The sequence below is a fragment of the Pygoscelis adeliae genome, unplaced genomic scaffold (genome assembly GCF_000699105.1).
Source record: "Pygoscelis adeliae isolate BGI_AS28 unplaced genomic scaffold, ASM69910v1 Scaffold608, whole genome shotgun sequence".
Lineage (NCBI taxonomy): Eukaryota > Metazoa > Chordata > Aves > Sphenisciformes > Spheniscidae > Pygoscelis > Pygoscelis adeliae.
Genome location: NW_008825407.1, coordinates 992,796 through 998,545, shown reverse-complemented (window position 1 = coordinate 998,545; position 5,750 = coordinate 992,796).

Below are 5,750 nucleotides of genomic sequence, written 5' to 3'. Positions count from 1 at the left end.
AGATACAGGCGAATCATCCCATTTCAACATTGCCAAAATGGAAGAAATGTGCCACTTGAAATTAGAAGACTCCATGTTGTTCAGAAATGTAAGTTAACTGATATTACAACAAAGATCACAAAGGCTGAGCTTGTATGGGTGTAGATAGTGAAGGAGCCCTTGTCCTCCTCCTGCTCAAGGAGTTCAGGCTGAGCTCAGCTGAATGAACTTCATCCTTTTAATACAAAGCAGGTCTTTTTCCAATCTACCCTTAGACTATTAAATACCGTTCACTGCAAAGCCAGTGCTGTGAGCAAGCACATTACACACTTTGCACATTGCACCAGATAATAGGTTGAAAAATAAAGAGCATGGGAAGTGGGGCCTCAATTGTGAGACGCCTAGTAATCAGGTCCCCGGCAAGGTGGGGACCTTTCCCTTTGTCTGTGGCACTGCTCTGCTGAAGCAGATGTCTTTGGGTAGGGGCAGAGCGTCCCGTGTGGGATGCCAGCACAGCCAGGCTGATGGCACGGGGCGCAAAGGAACAAGAATGGCAGGCGGCAGTCGTGGAGCATCAGATTTGGATGCAGATGTTGACACTGATGCAGATTTGTTTCTTGGCTCTAGTTTTGTCATTTAGATTTCTCTGTGCTTCTCATCTCCCTGTCTGGAAAAAAGGGAGAAAAGCAACTCATGGCCCCCCTCCTCTAGGCGTGATAAGGGTGTGTGAAGCTAACGAGGAGATCCTCTACAATAGCAAAAGAGGTTATTTAAGCCTTGGAGATGGATACGGTTTCACTGGCACAGATGTTAGACAATAATAAATTCCCCATGTCAGGCTTCTGCACTTCATACAAGACAGACAGCAGGACAGAGCCCGCGGCTGTGCTCAGCAGCGCGCCTGCGGCCTGGCTGTGCCTCCGCTCCCCGTGCAGCCGGGGCTCCAGCCTTCCCGTGCTGCCATGGCGCGACGTGCTGCAAACAGAGCCTGTTGTGAGCACGAAGGGAACTCCCCCATCCCACAGCGGCAGCCATTGCTGAGAGCTCAAGTGCTCCCCGGGGAGGCAGCAGGAGAGCATTCATGTGTGTCTGCCTGTGTTTTTTCCCTGGCAAAAAAAAAAATCTTTCTTGGCTCATCTGTCAGGGCATGAGGGAGCTCCCACCTTTGCTGCACAGCCTTGCCATGAAAGACTTGTCACCCCATGACTCTGGCGGGGCACAGCATGAATAACTGTATAACTGTACTTGTCCCTAGCTGTGCTTTTAAGGAGGCAGTACTCATTTGTATAATGTCCTATTGTTATGGGATTTAATTAGCTGTGGTTTGTTCCCTCGGCAGACACAAATGAGGTTTTAATTTTTTGTGTACAGTTGCGAGGTGTTTTTTATCCATCGCATCAGGAGCTCTCTGAGGCCTCCCACATCAGAAACTGCCTCCAAAAAGATGGAAAGGGCCAGACAAAACTGGGATGATATTCCAGAAGTGGCAGGATAGGTTGTGGCTTTAATATGAGCTGGGATTATTTGTCACAAACACATGGCACTAGAGTGTGCCCCTCCTAGCACCTAGGAAATGTCCTGGTTGCAGAACACCATACTGTTGGGCAATGAGTGACTTAGGAAAACTTGTCCTCAGCAGTAGTGCCAAAACGATGCAAGATTCCTAGGATCACACACCATGCAAGTACTGGTAGGAAACCACGTAGACCCCCTATCAGCTCAGTAGAGGTGTTGAAAGCATGGAAGGAGGTGCTCAGCATGGGAGAAATTCTTCTGGAAATTGGACAGTTGGCTTCATCCAGCCTGAGAACCAGTCAGCAATATTGGAAGAAACTTGCAAAGCCAGTCAAGAAAGACTGAGGGTTAGACGCAACTGCACAAACATATTTTTGGTATGACTTTTATCCTTTTCTTTGCCTGCTTTCTACCTTTGCCACCTTCCTTTGCATTTGCAGTCTTGCTGTCTCCATCAGAAAGCCCCAAGTCACTCTTCCTCCCAGCAAAAGGAGAGTGTGTAGATGCTGAGAGGGGCTGGGGAGCAGGCCTAAGTCTCTCTAAAACTTTTGAGCCTCATTTCCTTCTGCTCTACATTGTCTCTCCTCTCTACTCTCTTCAAGCACCCAGGAGCAAAATGGCATTTACTTTCTTGCTTAATGTCAATATTTGCTTTCCTCTGGAACTGTCTGTTTAATAATAATTCTTGAGCACAGAGGAGAGGTGAAGCCTCTGGGACCAGCTCTGTGAGCTCAGGCTGGGGAGGGTCATCCTGGCACTCACGTTTTATCTACTTTCTCTGGAAGACGTTCTCCTGGGGTTGGAGCAGTGAAGGGAAAATGCCTGGACTCCAGGATCCTCACACATGCTTGCAGATAGACATTTGACTTCAGTGGGATGCCGATGCATCCAGTTCCTACTCCCGCATGTTTTTCTTCACTCTCCTTCTCTCTGTGATGAATGCTGTCTAGGGGACAGGCAGCTGCAGAAGGAGATGCAATTTTTCTTAGCTTGCCAGCTGTCAATCTCCTGAACAATACTCAGCTAATGAAATGGCAATGTTATCACAAGCCTGTCACCAGCAGTAATGGGGCAATCATTAGAAACTCAGACCAGACCAAGAGAAAGCAAGAAAGACTTCAGAGCTTGTCTTCAGAGTGCGATTTCTGGTGAACTGCTTTTGACAAACTCTGGCCACCCTTTAGTGCAGAACAAAGAACCCCTGTTTGCTGGTCACCTTCTCCCACTTTGAAAGGAACAGCTTCCTCTTGTACTGGGAAAGGACAGAAGTGTCCACACATGAACAGTCACTGTCCTTTATTGGACAGTATCCTTTGTTTTCATCTGAATTCACAATGTGGACACCTGTAGTCATCTAAGAAGGCACTTTCTCCTGTCTCCTTTGGGAACTGACATTGCCAAGTGGGCAAGAAAGTTTTTGATGCTTCTTCCTTTGAAAACCAAGTGGTTTTTAAGTGGACAAGCTGTGCCCTGACCTGTTGCTATTCCACCCCCTGCTTTCCCCTGCTTGGCATTCTTTAGATTAGGCAGCAAAGAGCTCATTAAATGGTATTTTGCTCCTGAGGCCCTTCTGTCCATGTTCTCAGTGGATCCCAAGGCACAAAGCACAGTGAGAGAATGCTGCTGACCAGTGCTTTGCCTCCTGACTAACCTTTCTGCTTTGCATGGCTTGTTTTTGTTCTGAGTGATTAAATGCAGGCTGGTGATCTGTTTTCATTGTGAGGAGATGGAGCTAATGACAGATGGGGACACACTTGGAACCTGCAGGAGGCATTAACCAAAGCAGAGGTGTTGCCTGGGTCATGCTGCATGTATCATGGGGCAGACTCTTTCCTTTAACGGTGAAGAACTTCCAGTTAAAATAAAACCCCTGTATGTGTGAACAGATGGAAGGAGCAACTTAGAGGAAATGAGAGATGAGGGGAAGATACCAAAGGGACAATCTTTCCCTTTGCCAGGGCTTTGGGCTGCCTCCAGACAGGCAAGATGAGCTACTCTCTAGGTCTCATCCTGCTTTGGATTATGCTGAGAAAATGACAGGTTGCCTGTGGCTGTGAATGGCTTCTCTGCAGGATCAGTGGGAAAAATACCTGCTCGCTCCACAGGTGTCCTGCCAGCTGAGGCACCAGGAGGCTGAGCAAAGGGCCAGCGACCCCCGAGCCCTCCTTTTTCTGAGGCTGAGCAACCTGCTCTGCTCAATCTCTCTGCTCAGCAACCTGCAGCAACATCCCGCTGATGACACAGACAAGTATCTGGCTGAACGAACACTGAGGAAGTTGGTAACACCTCCAAACAGTGAGAAGTGCTAGAAATATTGGTGTTATGTGCACACTCTTTCTCAGTAGCTTCTGTGTGTATCAGGTACAAGTTAAGAAAGTGCTGGGGGTGTCAGGGGATGCAGAAGTTAAAAAAACTACAAGATCTCTTCAGCTAGTGCAAATCTGCTTAGTGCACCCAAGGTCACTGGGGCTCCCAGGATTTCTCTAACAGGTGGATCCAGCCAGATTGCTTCATCCTTTAGAAACTGTGGTTTACATGGCTGCTCCCATTCTAGGCCTTGGCTAGAAAAAATGGTTCTTTTTTGTAATAATTGTCACTGAACACTGGGAAAAAAAAACATGAGAAATGACCAGAATATAACCTCTTAAGAGTGCTGTAAAGAAATTTTTGTCGTTTATTGACTTTAGGAAAAAGAAAAATCAAAGAGAAGAGTAATAAGAAAGCTAAGACTCTGTGATGAGAGAAAAATGCAGTTTTCTTTTTAAAGCTCTTTCTGATTTTAAAGTGACATACGGAAAAGTATAAATGGTTCTAGAAAACTTCACAAAAAATACGGAGAAAATAACTACAATGAAAGGCAGTATACCAAGTGTCATATCTGCCTTCATCTCCTGTAAAACAATATTTGCTGCAGCAAAGCATGGGTATTTTAGTTATTTATTGTCATGTCAGCTACAAAATATTAAGAAAATAAGAAATTATAATTTACGCTGGATGTAGTCTAGTGGCCGAGAGAACAAGTCTGCCCTGAAGCATCATACTTGAATGCACAAGCAAGCAGGGATGAGGAGAGCAGACGGCTTAGAAAGCCAGCCACATACTGAAAGGAGTCATTGCTGGATGGAGTCATGTTGAAAGAAAAGGTTTGTGACACAAGGGATGGGGTGGGAAGGAGGTGGGCAAACCTGGGTACCCCTTCCATTGCCTCTATCCATGGCTACATCCTTCCCTGCACAGTCCTGTGCAGAAAGCAAGCAGCTAAGTCCAGGGCAAGTTCTGATGAAAAGAGCCTCCAAATGAGAGAAGTGGGGCTGCTCCCTTCTCTCCACCTGAAGCTGGTCCAGGGAGAACAGAAAGGTGCCAGGGCCAAATGAGGAAATTGATTTCTTTAGAAAATGAAAATAAAATTGTTCGGCTTACCCCAGCTTTTTGCTAATTTCTTCCGCTTGTTTTCCCCACTTTTTCTGAGACAGGGTGTCCTTGTGGCTAATTTCTGCCTTTTGTTCTGTGTTACCACGCAACCGGTGGCATCAGGTGCCTTGCAAAGATGATGATGGAAAAGACAGCTGTGGTGTGCCTTGTCCACCCTGCAAACTGTTAGGCACAGTGAGCAATTGGGCACCCCATGCAAGAAGCCACAACACCTCACCAGACAAAGAGGATAGACAAGCTGTGAGTAGTGCTGCAGATGGCCAGAGGGAGCAATGCCAGTTTTGCATAACTCACTTGGCTTTTTGGAAGCACAATTAAGAGGCTGTTGAGCTGCAAAGAGGCAGAAACATTTCCTCCCACCTTAGCTGGGCTTTGGTCAAGAGTTGTTCTTGAACTTGTCCCTTCTCGTCACGTCTTGGAAACAATCAGATGAGATGCCCAAGATGGGATCCCCATCAGCACTCTTGGTGTTAGACCCCATCCACCAAGATGATCAGGACAGGGAAACATGGCTTAGCAGCAAGCTGGAGCAATGAAGAGAGGGTCTCCATAGCAAGGCAGAGAGCAATTTGCCAGCAGCTTTCCGGAAGCGGGATTCTCCTCCGGCACAGGTCACGGTAGTCAAGGAGCAACACGGCTGGGTGTAGTTAGAGGTGCCGGGACCTGTCCCTGGCAGCAAGAGCGTGTGGGAGCCAGGAGGAGCCCCGGGAAGGTGACGGGGAGGTCGGGGAGGGCTTGCGGAAGCCGCCGTGGGATCGGCAGGCCCGGCTGGTGGCGCCTTTCAGCACCTGGACAGCGCTCGAGGCCCCGGCGCCCACCGCGCC